General features: G+C 35.0%; 1 pseudogene; it reads right to left on the minus strand.

Annotated features, from left to right (window-relative positions):
- Positions 1-14,467, minus strand: part of LOC113058596 (sister chromatid cohesion protein PDS5 homolog B-like) — a 30,836-nt pseudogene that overhangs the window by 14,839 nt on the left and 1,530 nt on the right.

Consider the following 14,467-nt stretch of genomic DNA (forward strand, 5'->3'; position numbering starts at 1 on the left):
ACGACTTACTTGTGATAACCATGACCTTTGAGAACACGGCCTTACTGTAAGAATCAGACTGGGGGAATAAAGAAAACATATTCAAGAATATTCAAAACTAGAAAAGCTAGAACTAAGACAAAATAACTGTGAGGGAAAACCAACTTTTGGCTGTTTTATAAGATCCAGAAGGTCTTTGACGTGGTGTCTCAGCATGTTCTGACACTTCCACATTTCATTCAGAGCTCTATAAGAGAGATTGACCACAACAACCACAATCAACATTCCAAGGCTGCAAATACATCTTAATAGGTCCAATAATCTCTTTTCAGGCTCATAGGCACTTCATAAAATACTTAAATACAACAAGAAATGACTGTTTTCTCTCCATAATGACATATTTCCAAGGGAGGGACTTTTTGTTTACAGGCTGCATGGTTTAAAATCAGCTTTTCAATTTCCGAACAAGCAAAGCAGATCTTTTAGATCAGAGGTGCCCAAACCTTTTGATACAAAACCTGATTGAGGGCTGTGAACCAAAAGTAAATGTAACTTAAATCCAACAATATTTTATAATAATGTATTACATTTAAACATTTTGAGATCAATAACAATTATTAACCGTTAACCTTAATACTGCAAAATGTGTCTTTTGCAGTGGTATATAGTCACCGGCATGACAGGATGTGCAAATTCTACTCAAAACACCAGCTTCCTCACCATAATGACAGGGGTTTTTAGTCTAAATAAAAGGCTTGTAGTAGGAGTGCAAAATGAATAGATGTGATTATGATCAGTTACGTTTGGGATTATTTTACTTTGTTGGCTGTTTTATATCCTGTCACAGAGACCGCTGAATGCACCTTTTTAAATGGTTTCACAGTGCTCGTTGCTGTACTTTAAAACGCAATCACAATATTTGCAAATGACATTATCGCCCTTTTAAAATAAATTGATCCCAAAAGTGAAAAAATGAATATGCGTTAATAGAATGTTTTTTATTTTTTTAATTGCATGGGGGGGAGGGGCATAACAAAGGTCACTAGGTGCCAACTTTGGCCTGCAGACTTTGGTTTGGGCATCTCTGTTTTAAAATAAAACAAGAATTACTGCACCTACTTGACAGCATTTCCATCCAATGTGGCATACAAGTAATACAGACACTTCATTCGCTCTGTAGTCTCTAGATTGTGAGGCACGAGATATTGGGCGAAGATTCTCTCCACAAGCAACCTTAGGGAAAAAATAAAAAAAAAATCATTTCATTTCATAAAAATTAATATATATATATATATATATAGTTTAATATGTTATTACCCACATTTAAATTATCTTAAGACAACATTCAAGTGAGCTCAAATCTCATATTGATGAGCCAATCATAACATAGAATTGCATTTGCACAGTTGTCATTACATGTTTTAATGATACAATAACATTATAAACCAACTCATCCGTCAGGAGTTCAAAATGGGCACAATTTGAACAAGCTTTTTGCAACACACCAGGAAGGCTTGAAAATAAATAGTACTTGTTGCAAAGCACAAGACACTAGGATAGAGAATCATGTTTCAAACAAAAAAAGACCACAAATGAACTCAGCATATGCATTCACATTACAAATGAAAGGAGTTGCAAGCCACAAATTACAACCATCTCTGCATTTCTCTTATCCAGTGGCTTCAGTTTTGGGTTCAGTGTGGGGCGAATCTGTGGTAACAGTTTATTTGAGGCATGTATATAATAAATCATTACAAAAGGTGGTCTTTGTGCATTATAATGCATTCACTATGCCTTATGTACCTCCTTATGGACAGTTACTCACCGGTCATCGATGCTGTTCTGGTAGTAAATGTGAAGCAGTTTGTCTTTGATCCAGGAGATCTGCTTGGCTGCCTCTTTGCCGGCCTCCGCCTGTAAGGCGTACTTCTTATAGATCTGAGCCAGACCCATCATAGCCTCCTTACGGACCCGCCACTGCAAGACAACACAACGGGAAGCTCTACTCAGTGAGATTCTGTTGATCTGGTGTAAAAATTATATGACTAGAGCCAGCATTAATACATTGACTTTGTCAGCAGCCCATGTAAGATAGAAAACAGATATTTTACAGGTACAAGATGTCATGTTGTTTTTTTTTTTTTGTTGTTGCTTGGGGTGGTTTCTGAAGCAAAATTTACTTTAAATTAAGGCTGGGTGATATATTGAATATTAGCAATAATATCTGAATAATTTTGACGACTATGTAAAATTTGAAAATATCAGGAATATTGCATTTTTCAAATTCAATCATACTTTCCCAGAAGAATTTGCAGAACGTCCAAAAAAGGAACATGTAACTGCAAACTTTTGTAATTATTACAAAATAAGTATTAATTTCTTTCAATAAAAAAAAAAAGTTCTTCCTAACCCCAAACTTTTGAACTGTCTTCCATTCATAGATTGGCAGTTTACTAAAATTTTGAAAAATGCTACCAAAAAAAAGTAAAAAAAATAATAATAATAATAATTAAAAGGGAGACATTACTGAATCTAGTCACATTTTGCCTCAGCATGAATTGTCAAAGAGGTTTTTTGAGGTTTTACCAAGACACAAAAATTACAGAACATCCCTCTAGCTAAAGCTGAAAAGCCTGTCAGTTCCTGCATCAAACCACATCTTACGTATGGCAAGCAGAAGCAAACAAGGTGTAAGAGGACAAGATGGACATACACCTTGAATACTGCGGTGTCATTTGTCTAGGAACACAGAGGGGCCTTCAATTAAATTCCTCCCTAAAAGCATTTTGAAAAGGCTGAGGAATGGTTATATGTGAGTTATAGTCCAATTTATATTATTCCATCCCCTCTAGCTCGGGTGGCTAAAGGAGACTGCTGATTAAATTATAGGGAGAAGAAATGGAGCGTGCCTGGAAAGAAACAAGAAGCTAATGTATTCCAGCTCGGCTCTGCCCTGAATGCAGTGATGTCAGTCTCTGGTTCATTTGGGGTACTAATGGGAGAAAAGGCCCTAAGATAATATGCATGAAATAAAATGACTGCAGCACTAATAAAGAATGTTTAAGAGACAGCAAACAAACAAGCATAAAGAGAGCCTGGCACGTACCCTTTTATCCAGAGTTCTCTCCCTCACAAAGTTCAGCAGGTGATCATTGACGAGAGAGAGGTCCTTTTTGGAAGCTGTCACAATGGACACAATGACGTCGTGTCGAATTGCCTCCTCTGGATCATGTGACCTTACTTTCAAATACTCTGCAGGAGAAAAGAAAACATGCACAATTTGGTGTATTGTGAAAATGCATCACTTTCACTGTGTCATGCATTCAATATATATATAAAAATTGGAATGCATTTAAATAAATGTGAATACATTTTATACATACAAACACTAAAAAAATATATACACATATAAACACTATTATATTTATGAAAATACATATACATACATTCAATAAATTAGACAAAGGTGGATTGGATTGTGGATTGTGGTTACTACTTTCTTGCAAAATTTGGTTTAATGTGCATTCAAATTTTTCCTGGCATTGTGATGCATTTTATATAAACATTTTATCAATAAATAAATTGCTAAAATAAAAATTATATATATATATATATATATATATATATATATATATATATATATATATATATATATATATATAAATATATATATATATATATATATATATATATATATATATATATATATATATATATAATGATAAATTAATAAAATAATATATTACATAAATATTATACATTTAAAAAAAATGTTTTTATTAAAAACATGTTTGCAGTGGATAAATTGTGGAAATTACATCCTTCTTCTGGGTGATCTGGTCAACCAAATGAAAAATATGAGAGAAAAATAAAAAATAACTTCCACCTAACTTGATGTCTTTCCCTCAGAGATTATAAAAGCATCTTTCTATTAAGTTGGCCCCAGTATCCAAGTTGATAAATTCATCTTTGGATGCTGGGTTAGTGCCAAATTGTTTTAAGCATGCTGTTGTTCAACCTTTGCTTAGGAAACAGGATTTAGATGAAGGTTCTTTAAATAATTATCGCCCTGTTTCTAAGCTGTCTTTCTTATCAAAGTTGTTAGAAAAAGTTGTGCAATCACAATTGATCCCGTTTTTAAATTCAGCTAGTTTATTGGAACCTTTCCAATCTGGCTTCACTGCTTATCATAGCACAGAGTCTGCTTTGTTAAAGGTCTCTAATGATATTATACTTGCAGTTGATGCTGGTAAAAATGCTGTTTTAATTCTACTAGATCTTACAGCTGCATTTGATACAGTTGATCATGATGTACTTCTTTGGCGTTTAGAGCATTTGATTGGTATCAAGGTTACTCCCTTAGAGTGGTTCACTTCATATCTTAGAGACAGGTCCTTTTCTGTATCATTGGGTAAATTTTTCTCTTCTTCAGCTCCTATTATTAGTGGTGTCCCTCAGGGTTCCATTTTGGGCCCGCTCCTTTTTAACTTATATATGCTTCCATTAGGGAATATTACTAGAGGGCACAATGTTTCATTTCATCTATAAGCTGATGATACCCAGTTGCATATCCCATTGAAAGCTGCTGATTCCATTCAACATTTGTTGGACTGTCTCGATGATGTCAAGAAATGTTTAAAAAATAACTTTCTCCAAATTACTCTAAAACGTGTTTTTGGTCCCACGAAATTGAGAAACAGGCTTATTAAGGAACTTGGCAATCATTTCCCCTCAGTTTTTTCTCAGGTCAGGAGACTAGGTGTCATCTTGGACTATGAATTATGCTTAACCAAGCAAATAAAATCAGTTGTTAAAAATAGTTTTTATCAACTACGGATTATTTCTAAACTTAAGTCATTCTTGTCGTTTCAAGATTTGGAGAAGGTCATTCATGCTTTTATCACATTGTGTTTAGATCATTGCAACTCCTTGTATTTGGGCCTTCCTCAGTCAACCATTTCTCACCTCCAGATTGGTCAAAATGCAGCTGCAAGGATGTTAACCAGAGCAAAGAAATTTGACCATGTCACCCCGATCTTAACATCGCTTCATTGGCTCCCAGTCCATTTCAGAATTCAGTTTAAAATTATTTTGTTTGTTTTTAAAGCTCTTAATGATCAAGCCCCCTCTTATTTAAAATATCTTATTATCCCACATTCATCTAGTAGATCCTTAAGTTCTGCTGATCAGTATCTTTTATATGTCCCTCGATCACATTTAAAAACCAAGGGGCGAGCTTTTTCAGTTGCTGCCCCTCGCTTATGGAATCAGCTGCCACTGGATATTCGCCTTGCACCTTCTATTATCATTTTTAAAAAGAGGCTGAAAACATCTTTTCTCCCAGGCGTTTTAATATTAGTACTGTGTTTTTTTAGTATACTGCCTTCCATGTTGTTTTATTCTTATTTTATGTTTATTTATTATTATTGTTTTTTAATACTCTGTTCAGCACTTTAGTCAGCTACGCGGCTTTTAAATGTGCTATATAAATAAAATTTACTTAAATCACAGGCACCCACTTCTGAAGAAGCTTTTGACTGGTTGCATTATACTAAACAATACCTAACTAGAAAATTGCCATTTTTGTTACTTTATTTAGGATAAATATCTTTTCTTTAAAACTATGCACAATAAGACTAAAAACATGTATTAAAAAAGTAAAGAGGGTCAATTTCAGTTTCATGCTGACTTTTATGCTCAGTCGTGAAGTATAATGGAAGTCAAAGTAAGAAGGGGAACAGTTTGTACCTGTGAGATCTTTTGCCAGGTCTGGATGGTTCATCAAGCAATGGCTGGCAAACTTAACACATTCCAGTCGAACAGGGACATGGATGTCATTAAACCTAAGAAACCACAGAAAACGAAAATGGTCAAAATCTTTCAGCTTGATCTAGCAGTTGAATCTTTTCTCAGTTTGTGTAGAGACGAACAGGTAATTGGACATGTTGTACGTGAGTTGTACCTCCCAAGGTAGCACTGCCAGAGAGGTTTGTTCTGTGAAGCGAGCTCTGAATCCTTCGCACCAAACATCTTGGCCAGGAGCTTCACAACTTGCAGGCGCTCATCATTATCATTGCTCTACAAAACACACATGGTGATATAATTGCAGAAAGCGAGGCCTGTGGCCATTAATTACAGCACAAAGATTGAATGAACCCATTTAGGTGATTTAACCTCATCGTCATTGTGCTTTGCAGAAAAACAAAAGAATACATTTGTGAGGTTAAATAAGGTACATGGAACAGGCAGCTCCTAACAAACCAATAACATCCATTCAAACATAAATTGCAAACTCAACCTGCTTTTGTCAAAATGTATACAAGTTTAATAACATGGCCAACACAAAAGAAAGTAATCGCCTTTGCTAGTTTTTGAAAAATGCTAAACATGCTTTCAGGCCATGCTGGATTAAATCTGACTCGGCTGAAGTGTAATTATTTTTATGCAGCGTGTCAGCATCTTTTCGCTCAGGAATGGTATATCCGTTTATTAGAAACCCCTAACTTTTAAGCAGAAAGAATTTGCATCTATTACCTTTCAGTTAACTCACAAACAACAGAACCAAGTTTTCCATTGTTATAACACAGGAAAAGTAAAGTAAGTCACTAAAGGGCAGAATTTATTTGGCCATTAAAACACCATGTGTGTCATCAGGTTCTGACCACAGCTAATATACTCAAGGTTTTGAAGAGGTTTTTCAACCCCACAGGAAGCAAAAAATGTCATAAACAAAGTACTGCTTCGATGCTATTATAAGATATTAATCATGAGCTATTACAGACGTCCTAGAGCAGGGGTAAAATAAAATAGCTTGAGGTCCAGTAATAAACTCATTTCATCAGCCGATATGCCTAAAAACATTGATGGTTTTTGCCAGACCATAAAAATTATGATTTTGAAATGACTGCAACAAGATTGATTTTCAGTTCAGATAAAAGTTTACATTTTCACAAAAACAAAGTTTTATAAAACGATAAACTTCACTTTTCAGCCTTTAAACCATTTTTTAAAAAGAAAATGGAGTTACAAGTATCAATATAAACAATTATCATCCATTTCATGTTTTTAATTACCTCAATGGGTAAGTTCAAACCACTTTAAAAAAACACCTATCATCTGGTGTTTTGTCTATGGCCAGGGCCAATACCAAGAAAGCTGGAGGGCCAAATGACTGATATTACAAACATAATAGAGATGAAATGATTCCTGGATTCAATTTGAATATTTGATTATAAAAAAAAATCTTTGATTGCATTTTGCCCATGTTGAGTAACCGGAAAGTAACGTATTCCACAGACGAAAATCCATGAAATGCATTATTAGTTGGCTGTCTAAGGCTGCCTGATATATTAATCCCATTTAAAAATAATTATAAAGCCTAATAATTAACAAACGCTATGAATCAATTAAATATTTGCGATGCAGATTTGATAAATGTGCTTTAATTATTAACATGTCTATAAGTTGTGTATGTGTGGCTCCGTTTACAGGAAATGCTGATCCACACAAACTGCTATCATTTACACGTGTGGAGCGTCTCAAATTCCATCTCTGCATATTGTTGTGAGTTTGTGTTTATTTAAATACAGCGTGTGCCATTTCATCAGATTTGTAAGGTAAATAATTTATAAACCTTAGCCAACACAGAAGAATACATCATTATCTTTATACGCTTGCTGTTCATATCGATTTCAAAATAAGAGCTCAAACCCTCACTCTGAGTTACATGTTTTGATGTCCACATAATGTTGTGAAGAAATATTAAAGAATGTAGTTTAGTCAATATTAAACAAGGATTAGATCACTCTGTAAAGTGTAAAAACAAACAGGCCACTGGGGTCTCTGCAAGCCTTTGATATAATGCATAATGTACGTTAGTCCTATTGTTTACAATACATTATATATTTTTACAGTTTTATTCAATAAAACCATGATTACTTGCTTTTAAAAGCTCCATCTGAACCAATTATTATTGCCTCACTGCTATTATAATATATATTTCAAGTCATTTAAAAGCTATTGCTTGCTTAGATCGGTTTTGATTACCTCAAAATTAAATGTATTATAATTATGAGATTACTTGACTAATCATCAGAATAATTCACCGATCGCTCGATCAACAAGATAATCGTTAGTGACAGCCAAAGTACATAACATTTAAAAAAAATATATATATATTTTTTTTAAATGCCAATATCATGCAAACAGAGGCTGAGACAATGTATAGAATAGTTTAAAAAACACACATGCTAAGCATGTTTTTAGTGGCTAGTGTATTGAGTAAAAGGGCCAATGGCTGATATAATAAATATAATAATGAAAAAAATTATAATAATAAAAAATTTGTCATTTTGTCATATAGTAAATTAAATCCAAAACAAATAAAACAGGCTAACCATTTACATGAAATTTTTATAAAATAGAAAAAGGAACTGAAGGAAAACTGAAGGAAACCGAAAAACTTGATCATGAAATCAATCATGAGTTCTTTACAAACGTGCAAAACATTTCTCTAATATCCCTAAAGACGACCAAATGCCATGTATCATCACCAAGCCATCTTACCTTGAGCTTGAACTCCAGCTGCGGCAGGACAGACAGCAGTAGATGGCTGTCGATGTTGTACAGCTCCAGGATTAGGTCAAAGACATGTTCTGACAGATCACTAACTGAAGTCTTCCCCAGCATCAGCACCTGGTTAAAGAACTGAGAGACACCAAACTGTCCATCACACACTGGCATCTGTAAGTGTCCACCACACGGCACTGGAAAACTGCACCCCTTTAAACCCACTGCAGAACCATCTGGCATCAACATTTCATATAGCGTTGATTAAAGATTAGTTTTAGAAAGCTGGTATTAGATCAAAATTAAAGAGTAAGTGGCTTTAAATATTGGTGGGAGAGGCCATCTACAACAGAGTGCTTGTACAGAACAGAAAATAAATTAGGATTTACTGAGAAGGATTGTCCTCCACACTTATTCTCACTATCTCTAGTGCTTTTAATGAGCACTGCAGGGAATAAAATTCATAGCATAACAGTGTTCAACGCTTCTGCGGGTGTTACTGATGAACGTATTTAAGCTCAACATGCTGTATGAGCATGGAAAGGCACTCTTGATCTCCGGTTAATGTTGCAAGCCTCAACGAGTTTTCAAAAGCAAAAGGTCTGGAGTCAAATCATGGAGGTTTATTAGGGATTACTCACGATTTAAATAAATGAGAAGACCTTTCTTGTACCTTTGTAAGTCAGCATGATTTTGGCACAGCCGACGAGAGGTAGGGTGTATATTCTATGTAAATGTGACTATAATATATCATGTTTACTTACGTTGGTAATGTATGGCTCTATGGCCTGAGCAGTTCTCTTCAGCAAGGCTTTAGCCAGATCGTATGCTTGCTTGTTGAGGTTCTGTAAGACGAGATGGAGAAATTCAAATTTAAAATTTTTGTTTTATATAAATCTCATGAGACGTGTCAAGAAACGAACACCAAATAAAATTAAACCTGTTTAGACTTGTTTTGGTTTACAAGAAATAAATTAATAAATACATAAAGGATAACAACAACAAAAATTAAAATAAGTACACATTATGGTAGTATTTTTGTACTGACTAAAATAAATACAAATAAGTATTTTATCATTTAAATCATGCAATTAAAGTTAAATCACTGCATTTACATATGCATTAAACAAAAACAATATGAAGATAACTTCAAACTAAACCTAGGAGGCTAAAGTTCTGCTAAATGCTGCATTGTCCCACCCACATTAAATGTAATGCACAATTATATGACTTTATGGCTTCTTAAATGGCTCTGAAATGCAAGTTAAATACAATATTAAAGACATGTTATCATAAGCCGAGCTTAAAATGCAACATAAGTACATAATATACCTCTGGCTCTATAAAGCGGTTGAAGAAACTGCTCTCTAAATAAAGTGTGTGTGTGTGTATGTTTTTTTTTTTTACATTTATTAATATTGTCCTTGGATGACCTGGATTGTTTTGTGTGTGTGTGTGAAATTGAAGTGTATGAGTTCTCGTTACCTTGTGTGCTGGGACCAGGTTAACCAGAACAGTATCCAGGAGTTCCTGTGAGACAGAGTCGCCCTCACATACTATTGAGCTCATGAGATCCACCATATGCATGTGGACTTTCTGGTTGTGTCCATTGCTAACAAAAAAATAAAAAAATAAAAAATAAAATAATGATAAACACAGGAACATCAGGCAGTCAAAGTGAGGGAGTGGAAGATGGGAATAAAACGTAATGAGGCAGAGAAAACAGAAATACTTTATGTTTTTCAGTTTACACATGAGAGCTGAGCGCTGCAGTGTCCCACTCATAAAGGACATTTCCAACTGAGTGAACATCACTGGCTGAGATGGATCACCCCCATGTGCAGTCTTTATAGCGCACATGCAATAAAGGGTTTCCACCTGGGATTCGCAGATATCATTGTCATCTGACCGAATGCAGGGAACTAATATCAGCGAGCAGGAGGCTGACAAATCATTAGGACATGACATAAATAGGCTGCAGCTTCACATCTACATCTCAAACAGAAAACAGTACACCAAGGAGATGCTTTACTGTATTATGACAGTCGCTACTGCAAGAATCACTGATGAGCTCTCCAACCAAACGGCAGCACTATTATGAGACTAGAAAAAGAACTAGATGATCTCAAACAACAATATTTTTGGTGATTTTTTCAAATCATCATTTTATATTTTAAAGTTATTACAGCGGCGCCAATGAAAGCAGTTCACTTAATGTGCAGCGCAAAACGTATGCCCTCAAACGTATGGCTCGCTCTCTTTATTTTATGAAATGATCATAATCACATCTATTCATTTTATAATCCTGCTACTAGCATAATTCAAGTGAGAAAGCATTTTGTCTGTGTGGCTTTTGCACATCTGGTCATGCATATGGACTGCGTGCATGCAGCATTACTGTTAACGATTGATCGTTTAATTGATCGTTAATTTAAACAAAGCTCGATCATGGAAATAATCGAAATTTGACATCCTTAATTTAAATATGTTTTATAAAGTAGTGGAGTTGCATTATTTATGGGGTTTCCAGGCTAAAGGCTGCATTTTCTGCAGTTCAGCGTCATCTGCTGTCAGAGAGTGAATGTGCTTTCATTCAGCGTGTCTCTCACGTGTTCCCCCATGTGCTTCTCATGCACTTTGTTTACATTAGAGAACACACTCTTTCAAGCAGCATACAGCGGTGTTGTGCATTTTGACCACTTGATGGGAATAGTATTCTTAAAAATACATTACAAATTCGGAATAATTTGTGATATATAATTATTCATGGTATTTAGAAGTGCCCACAATAACAATATAATGCATATTCATTACGGTGATATTTTGCATTATTTGTTAATTTAGTTAACAAAGATGAAAAATACTCGTTAACAAACATTTTTTCTGTGACTTTTCATCGACTAAAACTATGAAAGACTCAAATGACTAAAATGTGACTAAGACTATTAAGCATTTTCGTCTCAAGACTAAGACTAAGACAAAATCAAAAATGCCTGCCAAAATTAACACGGATGTCTAATACAGACTGAACAAAATTTCGACATCCCACCGCTATATGTCCAGATAAGAAGCAAACTACATTTTCTCGACTGGATAACCAGTCTCGCTAGTAAAGTTTTGATGCATGAAGACTGCAATCAAAGTAAAGATAATTGCGGTGGCATACAGGAGTCATACAGTAAGCACGCATGAGTCCGTTATAATGCGTGCATGAGTGCTCTTGACGCACTGATCGCACATTGTATTTGTGCACAGGCACAGACATTTCTGTTTAGATGCCCTAGTTTAGATATAATAAACTAAATTGGCTACATCAAACTCTTGAATTTATAGACATGACCAAAAGACCAACTTCATTACTTGGAAAAGTGAAAATATAAGGAAAAGTGTGTGTGTGTCTCTCTCTCTCTGTGTATATATATATACATACACGCATATTATATATATATATATATATATATATATATATATATATATATATATATATATATATATATATATATATAAAAGCATCAGCGATTATAATTACATGATGTGGTGATTAATTAATCGAATTAAATCGCACACCAAATTGAAATAAATTTTTAATTAAAGCATCAGGCATTACAAAAAGTAGGTTCAGCAATAAATATTTTGTTTGAGAAAATGTATTACATATAGCCTACTCTTATGGACCATGTGAGTAAATGACAGAATTGTCATTTTCGGTTGGGTGAACTACAACTTTAATCAATTATTTTCTTAATTTCATATTTTCATAGTAAATGAAAATAAAATTATTTATTTAATGAAATAATACTCTAAATAGTAAACTAAAACTGCCAGTAGGTGGTGGTAAATGTCTTAATGATTTAGGCATCGAGTTATTTATTCATTAGTTTTAATAAATGTTCAAATGGCTGATTCATTCAGGAGTGAAGTAAATTGTTCTTAATGAATGGTTCATTGAAAGATTAGGCTTGTTGAACTTGAAGTGGATCATCACCATCAGGCCAATCGGTGAGCTTATAGAGCAGACGACTCCTTGTGCTTTTGAATCGCTTTTGCGGTGCTTTGATGTCATACACTGCCACTTCAAAGCCAACGCATAGGCCAATGGTTCAACGCGCCAAATGGTTCACCAAATTCATTCAAAACATGGATAAAGAAATTAAACGTCGCTGTGGGTTGCTCGGAGATGGACAGTTCTGCTTTGTCTTTATCTTCTGGTTGGCAAAATTGAGCAAAACAGACAACATTGTGTCTTAGGCCCCGTCCACACGGAGACGCGTTTCTGTGAATACACACAAATTTTTTATCGGATAGGCGTTTCGTCCACACGGATCCAGCTTTTTCGCAAGGTGAAACCGCTATTTTTTGAAACCGGGTCCCAGAGTGGATAAATTTGAAAACGGCGTCTTTGCGTTTTCGTCTGGACGGCTAATCCGTATATTTTCTGAAACGATGACGTCATCAGCCCACGTCTCCCCCCTAGTCAGACACCTCTACGTCACCTAACAGCAACAAAAACATGAACAAACACTGAACGATTGTCTTTTTATTAACTAACATTAACACTGATTAATAAATGTATTGTTCCATGTTCGTTTGTGTACCACGCGCAAGGTTTATGAGCATAGTCCAAGTATTCTTCTCTGTTTTTAGTGTATCTCTGTGGCAGAATTACAGCGCCACATACTGGTCTGGCATGTATCCTACATCATTATGCGGTTTCATGTGGACGCGGATATTTCTTGAGACGAGGAAAAAAAAGATCGGATTGGGGTAAGCTCCGTCTCCGTGTGGACGGGGCCTAAAATAACACAATATTAACTTCTTAATGAACTGTTGTATAAGCAGAGTATCACATTTGCACTAGTGTGATATTGTACTTATTGTGATATTGTACTATCTATCCATCTATATAATATAGATGGATATATAGATGTGTGTGTGTGAGTTAAAGTATAAAAAGTAATGTTTTGTTTTGTCTGTATTGCACTCTTGAATGGACAGACATAAACAACAGACTCACTTTATCACTTGGAACAGCGTTCTGTAGAGCTGAGTAAAGATCTCATTGCTGTCCTCCAATTCAAAGCAGATGTTGTAGGACTTCACCCAAGCGATGTTCTAGAGAGCCAGAAAGGAAAAAGACAAGGTCAGCTGCTGGTTCAAAAACCATTGTTAGACCTTGCTTTTCTATTTTAGTTGAGTGCCATACCTCCAGTAGATAAAAATATCGATTAAACTGGGCACTCTTGGTGTCTTCCAGCCCTTTCAGCTGCCGAGTTATGAACATAAAAATATCCTGAGTAGAAAAGAAGAGCAGAGTGTTTAAATATTTTAAGCACCTGTAAAGGCAATGCATGAGAGACCACAGTGCTATTTTAGTATTTTCTGCTGAACAACACGATCAGTTGATGTCTTTTGTTCAAGGTGAAGAAATACTGAGACACAAATATCACCTTTAAAATTTGAGCGCATCAATTTTAATACATACTAATATAATTAAACTTTTTTCCAAAAAACAAAACCCAATTGTACTTAATGGAGTCATAACAGCCTCAAAAGTATTAGACTGGTCATGTGATCTCAACATGGTAGTCATCATGGTGGGAATTTAAAATGTTATTAAAGATATAAACATTTATAGTTCTTCACTGACATATGGAACTAACACTGCAGTAAAATCAATAGATGTTGAGTTTTCCAACCTTAAGTTTATCGGGTGATGTGTATGGTGCTTCAGGGGCATAGATGCGAAATATATCTGCAAGACAGCAGGCCACAAGTAGTCTGACGTCTTTGTCTGGGTGTTTGAGGAAAAAATCTGAGGCGAGATGCAAGGCCAAGTTCAGATAGAGTTCTTTCTCTTCCTCTGAGTCCTGGTCCATGTCCATGAAGGTTTTCACCACCATCTGATTTTGAAAAGCACCAT

Source organism: Carassius auratus, chromosome 40 (genome assembly GCF_003368295.1).
Source record: "Carassius auratus strain Wakin chromosome 40, ASM336829v1, whole genome shotgun sequence".
Classification (NCBI taxonomy): Eukaryota; Metazoa; Chordata; class Actinopteri; order Cypriniformes; family Cyprinidae; genus Carassius; species Carassius auratus.